Source organism: Callospermophilus lateralis, unplaced genomic scaffold, assembly GCF_048772815.1.
Source record: "Callospermophilus lateralis isolate mCalLat2 unplaced genomic scaffold, mCalLat2.hap1 Scaffold_91, whole genome shotgun sequence".
NCBI lineage: Eukaryota > Metazoa > Chordata > Mammalia > Rodentia > Sciuridae > Callospermophilus > Callospermophilus lateralis.
Window position 1 is genome coordinate 5,784,249 of NW_027517238.1, and position 17,901 is coordinate 5,802,149.

The 17,901-nt window shown below is 38.7% G+C and overlaps 1 pseudogene; it reads right to left on the reverse strand.

The window, feature by feature from the left end:
* LOC143388648 (contactin-3-like) overlaps positions 1-17,901 on the reverse strand; it is a 119,228-nt pseudogene that overhangs the window by 78,572 nt on the left and 22,755 nt on the right.

The following is a 17,901-nucleotide window of genomic DNA, read 5'->3' on the forward strand; positions in this document are numbered from 1 at the left end:
AAGATTCTGGAATCCTGTACAAACAGTGAGGCTGAAAAGGCTCAGTGGTTTCACCCTAGAGTCAAAAAGGCCCAGATGTCAATCAGAGAAGACTAAAGAATCACTTTAGCAAATCAAACAATCCCTCTAAGTTCTGGTTTTCTCCTTAGCTCCAGAGATGTTTCAAGGAGATAATTTGTGTGCTCAGCTTCCTGTTGCTGGTGTAATGATTTACCCAAAACTCTGGGGCCTACACTCAGGCAAATGTATTCTCAAATGTTCTGGAGGTCAGAAGTCCAGTCTAGTTCTCAGTGGGCCAATATCAAGGCGTTAGCAGAGCCTAGCTCCTTCCCAAGGCTCTAGAACCTTCTGTGCTCCTTGGGACTGTTAGTAGAATTCACTCCCTGGAGGTCATGAAGCCAAGGCCCTGTTCCTGTGCCAGTGGTGCCTACTACAACCTACAATCCAGCCACACGCACGATGATCCTTCTTGTACCTCCCATCTGTCTGGGATCATCACATCTTTGAACATCAAATCTCCTTGGCCATCCTTCTTTCCTCCTCTTCCTCCTTTAAGGACTCAGGTGAGTTTGGACCCATACAACTAACTCAAGTTAATCTTTCTATCTGAAAGCTTACCTTTTACCACTTGCTGTAACATAGCCACGTGGTTTCAACCTATGGATATGGGGCCTTCGGGGTTGTTACTGTGATATCGCAAGCTGGGAGCACAGTATCTGGCAGATAGTAAGTACTTAATAAATAGTAATAACGGCTAGGACATATGCTTATTCTCTGCCAGGGATTGATCTCAGTGCTTTATGAATATTTATGGAGTTTGTCCATATAATCTTCTCAACATGAGGCATAAACTGTCATCATTTCCACTAACAAATGAGGCCCAGAAAGATGGGGTCACTTCACTGAGCTAGTAAAAGGCAGAAGGAAAATGCGAGGCCAGGCCCAGGGGCTCTTGAATTGTGCTTTTAACTCAGGTCATTCTACCTCTTCATTTCAATGCTATTATACAAACCAGTAAGCCTTGGCTGAAAGGAAACATCCGTGTTGTGTATGATTCAGCACAGGGGCCAGCAGCGTGTGTGTGTGTGTGTGTATAGATCTCTGCATGGGCTGTTGTGTTTTCATCTGCTCTTTGTTCTGCACGATGCTGCCTTGCTTCTGGGGCTGGCACTCCTTTACCATTCTGGTTGGTTCTCCCCAGAGGACTGGGGAAGAAACCCCTTGCTACAAGACAGGCTTCTATATGGGTAGAGATTCGATGAGGGGTTGTCTGTTTTCAGACTCCACCAACATGCGACTGTCACCATGAGAGTATCAGAGAACAAAACTAGCACTGTGCTGATTCTTGAACACCTCCTGGCCCACTGAGATGCTACGGTACTGAGGCTCATGTGGAAGACCTGCTGTGACCTTACGGAATATGAAAAGGAAGTCGGCGGCCACTTGTGTGGACAAGAGAATACCTTTCTTGCTCTTGCACCACTGTGTCCCCCTTCTTCCAGAAAGACAGCGCCCTGGGGGAGGCCCTGGGTTTACAATCCAGGCTCACCAGACTGCACACCTGGGCCTGAACCAACCTCTTCATGGGATTCTTTGAAAAATCCGGAGCAGAGGCTGAAAAGAATGAAAGGAGAGAGAATGAGAGATCATCGATTTAATGAGCACTGGATCATGTTTTTAACTTCCTGTAAATCTGAAAGGTTGACAGTACAGCCGTGTTTAGATTTAAGGTGAAAGGCATGATGTTGGCACCAGATTTATTTGATTTATGGTGCACCACTCATGGGGTTTCACTGTTAAAAAAGAAATGTGTGCTATGGTGTTTGGGGCAGGCCCTAAATCTTGAAACAATTACTTTATGTAGGAATTTTTAATGTTGACTGTAAAGGCTTTAAAATAGCTCACTGAACTAAAGGAGATCACTTAGTACAGAAAACTTTTAAAAGCTCATCCCATGAAGACAGGTTAGGACTTACCTCTGCTGACTACCAGAGCACAGCACTTGGATAACCATTTGTGCAGAGGCATTCTTGTGCACTGTACAAGTGCTGGCAGCCTCTCTGTCCTCCATCCACCAAATGCTAATATCACACAAGGGGCCCATCCCTCCCCCTACTTACAACCACCAATACTATCTGCAGGCATTTCCAAATACACTTTGAAGCAAGACTGTGTTCTGTTGAAAGCCGATGAGCTACCCCATCAGGGCCTTATTGCCCTCTGGCCATAAGGATTGGTCAGTGATAAGCAGATAGATGCATAATGACTCAAATCAGGCTACCTGAGGCCACTGATCGCAGGGCTATGGCTTGAGCTTAAGCTATTAAGAAAGCCATCATTTTTTTCCCCATGGATTGACTATGATAATAAACTCAATTTCTTGGGAAACTTCACATGGAACCTAATACCCATGATGATATTTGCACCCTAGATCAAGTTAGGCTGAATACTGCAGTCTCCATTTAAATTGCATAGACTGATGAACTCCTTCCTTCCTCCCCCTTTCATTTCCTCCCTCTACCTCCCTTTCTTCTTTCATTGCCTATTTTATGCTATGCCAAAACAGGATAAAATGTTGATTTTTCCATCATTTGCAATGTAAGTGTCCTTTGGGAAAATTTCCCTAAACATGATAAAACATATAATTTCTCCTCTTACATCTGGTGCAACAAGAAGAAAAGAATTCATAATTCAGTTAGTGAAACCTTGGCTAATTAAGGCTTCAGTATGTCCAGTGTTGGACGAGAATAAAGACAAAAGCAACCCCTTTGCAATCAAATGGTATTGATTTCAATTTTGGTATTTGCTTTGATGGCCCATCAGCAGGAAAGGCCCAGATCACTTTTGCGTTAAGAAGCATTCCTTCACCACAAACCTGGAGCTGGACAGAGATGGGTCAGGCCAACGCTTTCTTCCTTCTGTGGATTTACTTCAACTTTTGGTTTCTAATTTTGTCCCTCATCACTACTTTTCCTTAGAAATCATTCAAATGCATGCTTTGGTTAGAAACCCTGAATAATCATGTTTGACACTCTAAGTGTTACTAGATGCAGGAATCCAATATGTAAAGCACATACTTCAGTTTCTGGCAAGAAGGAAGGATTCAAGAACAATGAAGAGCAGAGAAAATTGGTCTTACCGACAACCTTGAGTTCAGCACTGGAATAGACGAGGCCATGTTTGTTTTCTGCGATACACTGGAACATGACAGAATCAGTCACATATAAGTTTGATATTGTAAGGGCACTGTTTTCTATCTGTATTCTCTCCTAGACAATAACAAAAATGTCTTGCGCATGAGCAAAATTTTAGAAGAAAAAATGAGCACTACTCACTACCATTTCAATCAGACACAACATGTCTACCTTTTCCTCAGTGTATTAAGCGGGCTCACCTGAAATTGAACCTTTTCCTTCTTTGAAAGATGAGAGACACACTGGAAATATGAATAAGCATCATACAGCCCCAAAGTACATTAGTAAAATAAATAATAAATCCAGAAGTAAAATATGGAAGTCCTTTTATTTTTAACCCATGTTAAAGTTTCATACTTTAAAGGATGTTCCATTGTATCAACTGAAAAGACTTTCACTACAGTTTTTAAAAACCGTGTGAGTTGGAAAATTATAAATTTATTGTATAAAAACTGTTCTTGAAAACACACATATTTACCAGGGTTTTTTAAAGAAGTATGGATAATTATGTCTAGAAATGCAAAGGAACATAATTGGCTTAGTAAAAAAAAAAAAAAAGAGCCAAGATTACATAGCTAGAGAGCGAAGGTGAATCAGAAAATCAGTGCTCAGGTAACAGGGCAACCGAGTAATAGATACAAATATTCTCCAGAGACCATACAAGTTGAAAAACAGAAAAACTTTCTATATTTGATAAAAGAATACCTTCTCTGGTTTCAATACCAAAAGCATAGTGTATTATTTTATAGACTAAGTTCACGAAACCACAAATCACCCTTAGCCAATGAAAATATGCAAAGTTGCAAATATCTTCTCATTGGCAGACTGGGTACTTGACTGGGTTATTATTCTCCATTCATTCCACTCCTGAGATATAAAGGAAAAGAGTGAAAACCACGAGTCACTTTTGGTAGTGGGAACTAGAGAAAGCATTCAGGTAACACAGAGCAGGCTGAGGGCAGAATGACAGGCAGGCTGTCTTACCTCAAGCACCAGGACATCTCCATTCTTCAACCACCGGTAGGAGGGCTTGGGCTTTCCACTTGCCCGACATTCCCAGTAAAGACTCTCCTCCACAGCCATTTCCACATCTTTTATGAGCTGAACCAAATGAGGCTTTGCTGTAAAGCAAACAGCAAATAAAAAGTAAAAGCCTTATCCAGGTAAATATAAATGAATATTAGGCTCCAGGTAACAGATTAAAGTGACCAGGAAGACAGAATCATATTTAATCCACTAAGTATCTACTGAGTGGACGTATAAAATTTGTAGATGGATGCTGCAATCTCTCATTCCCTAAGCCAAATTCATTAAGCTTCTAATTCAGTTTTCCAAACTCTGCTATCTGTATGATATTCTTCAGGTGTCTATTAATAGAGAGTAATGCAGGTACACAAAGTTGATTTTTTTCAAGTGTATTTCTGAATCATGAGATCACAAGTGATGACAACTTAATAAGTGATTGACGGTAAAATGCTGGTCTTCATTAGGAACTAAATATTAATTTTCATAGGAAAGAAATTTCTATAACTGAGTAAAACAATTTCCATCAAGTTACAAATAACTCATAATTAAATACAAACCAGTGAACGTCTCAGGAACCTCTGAGTGAATTAAAATGAAACAGCAAAAGATGGATACATTGGTTTCACTTGAATCATATGATATTTTTACCGGAAAGAGAAGAAACTGATGCAACTTTAAATTATGTATGCAAATCAGTTGGATCGAGTAGATTAATCATTTCCATTTATGTTTTACAAGGTATTTGGAAATTCTTTTTACAGATGAAAGCAATGTGCCACTTGCCATGGAAGCCACTCAATATACACAGTGTATTCCGCCAAGTCTCAGCTTGCAATCTAGATCCCAAACTGGGAGGTGAGATGTCTTACTGGTTTCGCGTTGCATTATGCATGCGATGTGAACTGTGGAGTCGTATTTGCATTCCCCATATGGAGGAACAGTTTATCTATTTCTATTTAATTGCGACCATGGGAAGATTTGTCTCTCCATTTCTATCTCATAAAATTGCTTTTTTGTAAATGAAATTGATTTGAAACTCAGGCTATTTAGCTTTTACCAAAAATGTACCACCCTAAGTTTTTTCTTGTTTATTTTTTGTTGTTTTGTTTTTGTTTTTTATCTGTTTTATATAAAACTACTTGCCCAATATGAAGTATAGTTCAGTCCAAAATCACTGCTCTCCACTTTATATTACAACACATTTTCCTTTTTCAGGAATTACCATGCTGAAATGGAATGAAATCTCAAATAAACTCATGGGTAAGATTTTGACGGAGATTTGAGTTGCCAGCAAAAATTTCCAAGCAATGTACATATTAGTATTCTTCTTCTCCAAATGGGAGGATCATTTGCTGGACCAAGCCAACCCTGGGATTATAACTGTCACATTAATCACAGTTTCCTCCTTTATCCATCACATGAGATCCAAATATTTTATCAGACCACGTTTTACATGAAATATTAGAACAGACAGAGAACTACATGGCATTTATTGAATGCACAATCTTAGTCTTCTAAAATGGAAACTTCCGTGAAACTCTATGTATTTAATTTCTGATTTATTTCTTAGGTACATATCATATTATCTATAAAACAGACTAAAGCAAGAGTCTACCTTCTTTATGAAGTACAGCAGATGATATTGGTTTTCTATTGTGAATTGTTTTCTTCTTTTTCTTATTTCTAAAATAACCTCGTGTTTTCATTCTCTCTCTGCTCACCTTTCCCATAAACCCCAAGGAAACTTCACCTTTCACTGTGTTCCAGAAGGAGGATCTTACATTGTCTAATTCAGTTTCCGTTACAGTGATTGTTTTATGGGTAAATATGCAGCCAAAGAGATCTGAGGAGCAGGTGGCTAGACACCTCATCCCTCCTGCCCCTGGTCTGCTCCTCACTTTTTGTGGCCATTTTGGATTATAGCAGATGCCAACTTGTGGAAAAAGGAAAAGGACAAATGAGGAAAGAAAAGTAAAAATAAGAGACTGAGCCACAGTCTGATAACAAATTCCTGTTTCCCATCATCTGAGACATATAGTGCTTTATGATTGAGGCAGGGATTCTGCTACAGAGAGGTAAAGACACTGCTGAAACATGAAGACAGCTGGACTTTGCTGTGCACTCTCTCCACGGTCACTTGTTTTCCTGGGAGGGAGCAAAAAAAGACACTAGCCTACGTAGGAACAAAGGTGACTTCCTTTGTGGGGGCTTTGAGCTGTACAGCCATGTAAGTTAAGTGCTCATCTTCTCACCACTTCCACCATTTCCACATTGTCCCACCAACTGAGACCTGGACACCCAAGATGCTTCCCTCCATACCCAACTCCTTATGTCAAAGAAGAGACAATCAGAAGACAGAAGGATTTGCGCTACTAGTTCAGGTCTGTGTTTCATCTCTGACAGATCATAAAAGCTCAAGGTAACATAACAAGTATGGATCTTGTCAGACCTTTTGCTTTCACAGACTTCAGATTTTTGATGGGGACCTGAGAAGTCTGTGTACCCCGCTTGTCCCTGTAACATCCCCGTGTGCTAACCAGGTGGGCACTGCACACTGCTTCAGTTCTCAGTTTCCAAAACAAATAGACCATAATCCAATTTGCCTTTCACAAAATTGGTGAATGCACACTAGTTTTTACAATGTCTCTAATGATTAAATTGCAAATTTGTATTCAATGAGCTTACATTTATATGTATTTTACAGATGCAATTTGTAAAACCATGTATTTATACTTTCTAAATCATATTTTCATCAAAACCAAGGGGCTTGAATTTTTTTAAAACAAAAGGAAATTGGAAATGAATTTTGAAAAGAAAAAGACAATCTAATTTTCCTCCAAAGAGACTCCAAATAAGGGTAACATTATTATTCTTTCCTTATCCAAATTGAGCAGTACATCAAATAAATGTGATTACAAATTAAAGGCAGCAAATAGAGTACAAATACTTTATTGTACAGGACCAAATAATACTGATAAACTCAACAAGATTCTGAGTTTATTTGGATTCTCTGATACAGTAATTGTAATTCTTCCCAGTAGGCAATTTTTTCTGCTTAGAAAAAGACGAGAAAGAAAGATATAAAACCTCCTTTCATAGAGAAGAGAGCAGACAGAAAGGAGATCTCTCTCTAATGTATTAAGGGTATAAAAGGTCATTCTTAAAAAAGTATAAAATACTTCATTACCATATGATTTATTTTAAAATGCAAAGGAAATAAATATCCAAACTATTGCATATTTTTATTTCTTTTTAATTCCTTCCTGCCATGACAGATGTCCATCCTCACTGAGCAGAATAAGAAAGAATAAAATGCAGAACAAGTTAAGAAAGGAGATTCTGCTACAATCTCCCCACAATTTGCAAATCCAATTTGCCCAAGCCAGGGATGCTCACCATAGTAGGTGAGACGCCCTCTGGCCACATTCTTTCTTTGTGAATTCTCAGCGATGCATTCATAGGAGCCTGCATCTTCCTGCTGGAAGGTAGGGATTTCAAACACACCATTGAACTTCCTCAATTTGATTTTGCTGGGGAAAGGCATCCCATCACTTCTTCTCCAGTTAATCTGGGCCTCCACTAAGTTGTTCTTGTGAGGTATTTAAGTCACAGCAACTCAAAAACTTACTTATACAGGAGCTAGCAGGCACTAGATGGAGACTAGTTGTTTTAGGCTTTATGGGCAAAGTAAGAAATTTGTATTTGACTTTTCTCTGATAAGCAGCTGCTCAAGTGTTGTAGGCAAGAGAGCAATGAGGCAGGTTCTGATGGTGTGGACAGCTGCTGCAGGAGGAGGCTACAGAGGAAACAGATAACCAGACAGGAGCCACCTCCAGTGACCAAGACTGATGGTTTCAAGGAGCCTTAGTGAGTTGTAAAGATGAGCAACATTTAATTAAGAACTGTGGGAAGAACGTGAGGAGAAACTGGAAGAGAAGAACACACCTCAGATGTGATATTACATATCAAGACACCTGGGAAAGGTCAGGAAGCACCAAGTGGTTAAACCCACAAACCATATGAAGCAAATTTATCACCTTAGGTTTCTTTTTTTGAGGAATGATTCAATCCCAACCTGACCTAGCCTGGGATTTCATTTGCAATATATGAAACCTGGGAAGCAGTCTATGCTCAATATTTAAAATTTCCAATCTGTAATTTTATTGAGTATTTACCATTATAAAATGGTTAAAGGAAAACAGAAGCCTGTTTGAAAACAGGATATTTCTGGGCCTCTGGATATACTCTGACCTCCTGTATTTTTCTTGTTAGTCATTAAACTAATTAATCCAGAGCAGCTGAATTAAAATTCCTCTTCTGGTTTTCTTTTTCTCTCTTATCTCTGGGCTCCTTGATACTCCCTGTCTGTCTCCTCAGGGTTTCCATTATCAGGAAATGGCCCCTCCTTATCACAAAGTAAACTTTCTACTTGCTTCCTCCTCCCTGTGGCCTCCCCTCTTCTGACCTCAGGTACCCTCATGCTCTAGGCTCCTGCAGGACTCTGTTCTTTCTCTTGTCTTACATATGGCCCGGTCTACACCTGCCTCTGAAAATCGCAGAGTAATTAGAGAAATGTGAATCAAAACTAAGATTTCATTCTCACTCCAGTCAGAATGGCAGCTATCAAAAATACAAACAACAATAGGTGTTGGCGAGGATGTGGGGGGGAAGGCACATTCATACATTGCTGATGGGCCTGCAAATTGGTGCGACCACTATGGAAAGCAGTATGGAGATTCCTTGGAAAACTTGGAATGGAACCACCATTGGACCCAGGTGTCCCACTCCTCAGTCTATACCCAAAAGATTAAAAATCAGCACACTACAGGGGCACAGCCACATCAATGTTTATAGCAGCTCAATTCACAATAGCTAAACTGTGGAAGCAACCTAGATGCCCTTCAATAGATGAATGGATAAAGAAACTGTGGTACATATACACAATGGAATATTACTCAGCATTAAAAGAGAATGAAATTATGGCCTTTTCAGGTAAATGGTCAGAATTGGAGAATATCATGCTAAGTGAAGTAAGCCAATTCATAGGCTAAATTTTCTCTCTGATAAGAGGATGCTGATTCATAATGGGAAGGGGGGGGACATGGGAAAAATAGAGGAACTTTGGGCAAAGGGAAGGGAAGATATGGAGGGGGCATAGGAGCAGAAAAGATGGTGGAATGAGATGGACATCATTACCCAGGTACATGTATGACTGCACACATGGTGTGAAACTACATCATGTACAACCAGAGAAATTAAAAGTTGTGCTGCAATTGTGTGTAATTAATCAAAATGCATTCTGCTGTCATATATACCTAATTAAAATAAATTAATAAATAAAAAATGCAGAGTAATGCTGGATGATCTATCCCATAGAAATCCCACTCCCAGAACAGAACTTTGAATACTGGAAACACACAAAACATATGTACAAAATAAGCAATGACATGAATTGCTAGGCTAAACTGATCTCCTTAAGGAGTTCACCGTCCTGTTCAGCAAGTGCCAGGAGATCAGGGCTGTTCTTTCTTCACCAATCTGGTTGAAAGTAAATTTGCAAACATTCACTAGCTAAGCAAATACTTTCTTAGGCTTAGCAATGTGCTGGGCGTTTCATCACACTGGAGTAGCAGAGGAAAGGAGGATGGCTGCCAAGTCCTCTCTGGGTCCTTGACCCTGGGATGAACTATTTACATTCCAGTCTCCCTTCCAGTATGAAGCTACCTTTAGTTCCCAACAAAATGTTTGTCTCCATTTCAGAAAAATCTTCAAATAAAAATATTTTTCCATGCAAAATTCAACATGTCCTTAGTATCACCCAAGAGACAACAATATATATAGGTAGAAAGGTTAGAGACATCAAGACATCTGATTTTAAGTATGACCCTACCATATGTAGTAAGATTGGATCCAAATCAATTGACCTGTGGTGGTCTCATTGTCCTCAAGTAAAGAAATAAGACTAGATTTTTCTATTGGGTGTTTCATGCTCAGCACCCTACTAAGAAGATTATAAAATAAAGTATGTAGCTTACTCCATGGTCACTGATACATATTTTTTTGGGGGGGGCAGGAGTTGGGGGTGGCTATAGAAACATTTTGGAATGAAGAAAAAGAAGTAAAAGAACAGATGGATTAGACAAAAATGGTTCATATGCCAATTGTAGAAAGATCACTACCAGTCTTGGCTAATTGTGCTCTTGAAGTAAAATCACACACACACAATGTTTCAAAATAGTCCAAACTACAGACTAACCTTCATGATCAAAGATTCTCATCACAGCCCTAGAATAGCAGGATTACAACTGGATTGACCAACAATAGACAAAGGAAGAATGAGAGGCCACTCCTGTAAACATGAAGAGCATCTGTCAGGACTATGGAAGGTAGTATCCTTGGTGATAAAAGCAATGGAATTATCTTCAGAGATCATTCAAAAATGACTCTTACAATTGCATTTTCTGAGAATTGATGGAAGGCATGCAACAATTCTCTAAAAACTAAATGTCCCATAGACTTAGTAAATGAATATGGAAAAATAGTATTTTTTATAATAGTCACAATCATTTAAAAGCAATATGTAAATGGATATCTTTCACAAAAGAAATCTGTAGTTTAATGCATAAAGAAACTGTAATTGGCTGGGAAATGTTAAGACTTCATGTAAAGATATAAATCACATTCATGAATGTGAAATTTCAATATTATAAAGACATCAATATTCAAATAACATACAAATAATAGAAATTAAAAATCTTGAAATTTTAAAAATGATTTTGATTTGCATTTAGAAAGTGAATGTATTTGATATATAACATACATATACATGAGTATATGTAGACATGTGTCTATTTGCAAAACAAGCTGTATAATAATATAACTTTCCATAAAACTGCTAAAACAAAATAAAATTAAAACAGGCAGAGCATGTAAATATAGTGAGGCTGTCAGAAAAGAATAATAAGACAGAATAAAGCAATACAAAACTGATTCTTGTATGTATTTAAGTATTTGTTAATCTAACAAATATTATCTGAATGAAGTAGCTTTTTGGGGGGGTACTAGGGATTGAACTCAGGGGCACTCAACCACTGAGCCACATCCCCAGCCCTATTTTGTACTTTATTTAGAGACAGTGTCTCACTGAGTTGCTTAGCACCTTGCCATTGCTAAGGCTGGTCTGGAACTTGTGATCCTCCTTTCTCAGCCTTCAGAGTTGCTAGGATTACAGGTGTGCACAACCGCACCTGGCATGAAGTGGCATTTAAGAGAAATAAGAGAAACAGTTGATTGAAGAATGTTGGGGTAACTAGTCATCCGTTTGGCAAATATGACAAGTTCCTCCACTTAAATTTAAAATTTTAATTTGAAAATTTTAACAATAGTTAATATTTGTTAAGCCACTACTAGGGGACAAGTGCTCTGTTAATAAGCTCTTGTGAACACATGCATGATTATACACCATCTGTATAGCAACCCTGTTGGAAGGTGACACATCTATTTTATACACATGAAGAATGTGTATATTCCCAGAGCAGGACAGCTAGTGTGGACAGATCCAGGATTGGGACTCAGATCTGTGGAATCCTGGGATCTATCTAGGTTTTTTTCTTTTTTCCTTTTTCTTTTTGACAGATAAATACAAATACAAAAGTTTTTAAATAAATAAAATACTTTTTTATTTTAAATATAAGTGCTAAAATAAGCACACAGATGAATGTTTTCAATGTAGGGATACATGGTTGGCTTTATCAACCATGACAGAAACCACATATCTAAGAGATATAACTATGTAGAATTTTCATACATCAAAGGCAAAACCAGAAAATAAAAATAAAACCCACTAAATATAATGTCAAAAGGTATAAAAATAAGAAAAAAATGAACTGTACAGGGTAATCAAAATAGTGTCTTAAAAGATAAGGAATGATTGAAGGGTATTATTTTCATAGTTTAGTTATTTATTTTTACAAAAAAAGATTGTTTACAAGGTGTTTTCACTAACATTGGCAAGTGCTTTAGTTATAATGATAAAGTGCAAATTTATTTGCACAGGGATCCTTGATTATGGGGAAAATGTACACAAGAGAAGAGAGAGAATAAATAGAGCAAAATGATGGTTGTTTTGGCACTGGGAAAATATGGATGATTTTATCTTTGTTATTTAAACTTGCTTAATTTTCCCAATCTTCTAGAGTAAGCATCAGTGCTATTATCATCTGAAGAAACCACCAGGGACTTCTCCTTTTTAACTGTCTCTGAGGGGAAGGCTGGGGCTTGCTGTGAATCCTGCCTTCTCTGTCTTCTCAGGCTACCTGCAAGCAGTGGGGGTAGAGGTGGGTAAACACTTCCTCCACCCATGTGCAATTTCCCTTCATCCAGGCAGTTTACTGTCTTAGCAAATCTATAATTCCACCAAAAAAGAAAAGAAACTACATATGTTTGTGCCTGTGCACATTTACCCAACGGACACAGTGAAACATAAATAACAGCTACATTATCTTTTATTGCTTGTAATTATTTTGTTTCTGCCAGAGGAAGAAAGCAATAATGAAAAGATAAATAGAAGGATTTCAGCAGAAACATATACTTATTAATTCTTTTAAGAACTAAAATGTCAACTCCACTTTGTTTATTATAGCAGACCTTGAAAATTATACAAAGGAATAAAGGAAAAATAAAAATTCTCCTGCTCAGCACCTTATTCTCAAAACACAGGATTTATGGAAGGAAGTCACACGATGGAAGGCACCCTGAATTCTCAGTTTAGTTCTAATTTCAGTTTCAGTACTAAAACTAGACTTTGTCAACTCTTTTGTTTAATGTCATGCTTAAGATAAAGCAATGTGGGACCCTGGTAAAACAATGAAATGAAGGCTTTACATTATCTCTGAGCACTACAAGAATCACCACTAGAAAATATAAAGGTACTGGTAGAACAGAGACATGCCCAGTGTCTAGCAGAAGATCCAGAACTCCTGGATCCCTCCAAAGCGTCTTCAAACAATGTTGAGAAAATACCAATAAATAAATGTTTGTGACAAAGCAGGACCCCTCATTGCGTGGACTCAAAGGCATCTCATTTTGAAGCAGGATAATAATGTGTCCACATTTAAGGGAACCATACTGTCCCTCCTCTGTGAACAAGCAGCTCATTTGCAGAAGCCACACACAACAGGCTCTCATGACCACTGGTGGCTGTGGGCAACGTGGTGGGTCTCCAAATAACCTTTGATCCGTTATTTTCCCTGCTTAGCCATAATGGTCCAGGTAACTGTTGGCATCCCACAGTCAGCTTACAACTCAGGATAGGTTGGACCTTGAGAGGTCATCAACAATGCTTCAATAAATTGTGCTCCGCTCCAGGAAGAAGTCAACTTCAAGCTAATGTGCTTCAAAGGAAATTAATTTCCCACTGGTCTTACAACTTTGTGTTATATAAATCCCCGGATTTAAGACTAGGAATAGGGCTGAGGTGCTTTTGGAAATGTCTTAAACTAGTGTTTAAGAAAAGGAATAAAAATCGTTAGAACATGGAGTTGTGAACCTTTCATAAAAGGTTTGCGTTGAATTAATCTTATCCCTGGATTGCCTCCATGATAAAGCAACAGTGGTTGGTTTTTAAAAGGAACCACAGAAATAGGAAAACAAGAAATTCTCAGCAGTTGGTTTATATTTTCTTTCACTTAACTGCTTTTAGATCTGGAAGAGTCTTTGTCTTAGAGGGCACACGCCTGAGCCTGAAGGGCTTTTTGTGTAACTCTACTTTACATGCATTTCCAAACCAGGCCAGGCTGTGAGGGCCATTCTCAACTACAACCTATCTAGATCCCAGCCCCCAAGATATGGCAGCGATTGTGTTGAGCCTTTATACTCAGAAGTGGTGTTCTCCAGAAAACATCTCAGGCTTTCCATGTGGAACCTTGCATGCAGCTTTGTGAGGGACACCTCTTCTTTCTCTAAGGCACCTCTTCCTTCTCCAAGGCTCCCTACAGTGGGTGCTCTTGCACTCTTCCCTTCCAAAATAATTTCCATAGTCCATCTCTCCTTTCATCTTGCACTGAGGATTTCATTGAGAACACTTGGAGACTATTTCCTCCTTGTCATCATAGACTTTTTCTGGGACTAAGATGAGTGTCATTGTTGTTTTAGCCAACTTTTTGCTGCTATAATCAAAAAACCTGACAAAAACAATTTTAGGAGGAAAAGTTTGTTTTAGGGCCTACAGTTTTCAGAGGTCTCAGTCCATAGATAGCTGGCTCCATTCCTTGAAGATTGAGGTAAGGCAGGATATCATGGAGGAAGAGAGGGGCAGAGGGAAGCAGGTCAGGACATGGCCACCAAAATCCAGAGAGAGTGCCCCATTTCAATAAGGACAAAATATAAATCCCAAAGATATGCCCCCAAGGACCCACCTCCTCTAGACACATCCCACCTGCCTCCAGTTACCACCAAGGTAGTCCCTGTCAGGGGATTAATGCACTGATTGGGCTAAAGCTCTCATAACCCAATCATTTCACCTCTAAACCTTCCTCCATTAACTCCCATATGAGCTTTTGGAGACACCTCACATCTAACCCATAACAACTGTCCATGCAGTTCTCAGCCCTGGTAAATTTGTTCAATTTCAAGGGCAAATGTTCTCTATTCCTTTTGCTAATGATCTACATTCAGCTCAGAAGAAGTAGTTTTCCAGGATAGAAATTATTCAAGGACCCTGCTTACACACACACATTTGCATGTACTCCCTGTTATGGTCCTTATCAGGAGATCTTATCATAGTCCTAGTAAAGCAAATGAGGAGGTCATTAGCCTGGGGCTGTCTCTATAGCTTGAGTTCCAATCAAACTGAACTTGGAAATATTTGTTGTAACCAACTAAAAGTGCAACAAACAAAAGTCCCAGCCAATCACAAATAGCCAACCAGCTTATTGATTACACAGTTAGACACCTCTGACTAGACCACATCCAAATAGATCAAATGCTTCATCACATCATACCCAATTTAGGCAAACACCTAGCTTAGCCAACTCAATGACATTTCTACTTAAAAGCCACTAGAGTACAAGTCTCCGAACCTCTTTGGGTTTTGAGGGCTATTGTATTCATGAATCATTCCTGGCTCAAATAAAGTCTGTTAAATTCATTTTGTCTAAAGTTTTAATTTTAACAAGTCTGATAACCTAATTCCTACTCAAATTTGCTCTATAATCTGTCCTTGATTATGTGTATAAAAATGTTCACTGGGTGAGGTGGCACACTTTTGTATTCCCAGTGGCTCAGGAGGCTGAGGCATAAGAATTGCAAGTTCAAGGTCAGCCTCTATAATTTAGCAAGGCCCTAAGCAAATTAGGTAGACCCTGACTCAAAATTAAAATAAATAAATAAATGAATAAATAGGCCTGGGGTTGTGGCTCAGTGGTAGAGTGGCCCTGAGTTTCAATCTCTAGTACCAACCAAAACAAACCAACAAAAAACTGAAAGTTCAAAACAACATACTGAGATACTATTCCTTGAGCAACGCATTCTTTGGTATCAAATCTTCTATATACCATTTTTGAGAATTACAGGTTATATATTTAATGCTTACTTCCTTTTGCAAAAAATAAAAAATAAAAAAAGTCCATTCTTTGCTTGTTTTAAGTTCTGCCAATATGGAGCCATTCAGTTATCCACTCATCTCTAAGTTCCTCAACACTTTCAACTTCCTGTAAAATTCCATGATGGGATTATGATGGTCCAATCATGATGACTTGCCTTTGGCAAACCCTCATTTCTTTCAGTTTAGCTCCAGGTTCTTGTTGATGCTTCCTATCTTGGAGTATGTATTTTCAATATACCTCACCAGGAATCAAAAGAAGTGGTGAATTCTTTAACACCTTCTGTGGAATGCAGGATGAACACTGCCTTTACAGAGGGAATGTTGCTCCTCCTAAACGCCTAGAAAGATCCAGAGTATCTCAGCTGTCCCCTCTGGGTGTTATGCCCCTCCTTAGGCATCTCTACCTTTTTCTAATAGTCCACAATTTGACTGATTATCTATTGCTGAGAAAAAAATCCATTCGTGTGCGGCTCAGGATGCTTCATCATCTGCCTACTTCTAACTTAAGACAATAAATCTGAGACTCAAAACTCCAGCTACAGACCCAAAAATAACTTTCATAGATTTCTAGTACTGGATTAAGAAAACTCATACAAAATCTGTGTTGCTGCCTTGGGAAAAATAAAATATATCACATGAGTATCTTAAGTGGTTGGTAATATTAAGTGTGTGCCAAGAATTAACATTTCATGTTTACACCAGATGTCAGGTAGAGTTGTTCTCTCACAGAGCTGTCAAAAAACATAACACAGAAAGAAAAGGGCAAAGATTCCTGGGGGAGGTTAGCAGTGCTTAAAGGTTATAATGATTGAAAACACTGCTTAAGGTCTACATCTATCACCACTTCAGGTGTCATTTCCTATCTCAAGTGGAAACAGAATAGACCTTCTTCAGAGGTTTGTGGAAGACTATATATTTTGGCAATAGAGTTAAGAACAAGCATGGCTACTGGCACCAGCCAGAATGGATCCCCCTTCATCTGAAGATCAGTGATTATAAATGATGGATGGACTGGTTCCCCTACCAGAAAACACCAGCCTGTTGTTATGAATAGAACAGATGTCATGTCATCCACACATAATTAATTGAATTTACAAAATGCCAGAAGTATACTAACTAGTCAAAGCAAACCTTTAATTTTCTCCCCCAGATTTCATACTGATATAATGAAGAAACTACCCACTAAATATCAAGAAGTCTACAGCCAGGCTGACTCTGAACAATTCAGGCCAATACCTCATTTGCTCAAAGAAAAAGTAAGAAGAGAGACCCCTCCTTTTCTCCCTCCTGGTCTCTGATCTCCCTTCTTTCTTGGCCTCCCTTCCTTCCTTCTTTCCATCCATCTTTTCTTTCTCTTTGCAATGTGTCAGTACAGGATTTCATCTTTAATGAATATTCATATGGAAGTTGATTCACATATTTGAAGAGGAAGTTGTAGCTATTAGAAGGCTGTATACAAAGCCAATCCTAAACAACATTCTTTAACAGAGCACTCAGTAGGGAGTATATGCAACTTCAAGCAAGGTCAACATTTCCTAAAGGGAGCATTTCAGGATATTTGGTCCTGTGGAATGATCGCTGAACAGAGGGCTCTCTTCTCAAGTAAGTTTGGGAAATGCTGTGTGCTAATTCCTCCTCTTGCGCATGTGAAGTTAGGATTAAAGGACTCTGGTAGCAAATGTTTCTTTCATTTGCTTTCCTCCACATTTATGAAAACATTTTTTAAAAATCACACTCATATTTTCTATTATGCTTAAAACAACTGCACAGGAACACACTGAAAATGCCACTTAGTGTGAGAGTGAACTCTGAAAATAACACTTCGATACAACCACAAACCTACAAGAGAAAATGCGAAGCTTGCTCTGGCAGCGGAGTCTTAATGTTTACTAATTGTATCTAATGTATCAATCCGCCCATCTGAGAGTCCTGTCAGGGAGGCAGTAAGCTTAGTGGTTTATGCAATGCAATCAGTAAATGAGTGATTGTACAGAAGGCCGGCCACATGCTGCGAAAAATTTCAAAAGGAAATTTAAAAGCAGTAAGAGGAGTGTGCTGCAAAAGTGTAATATTTCCTAG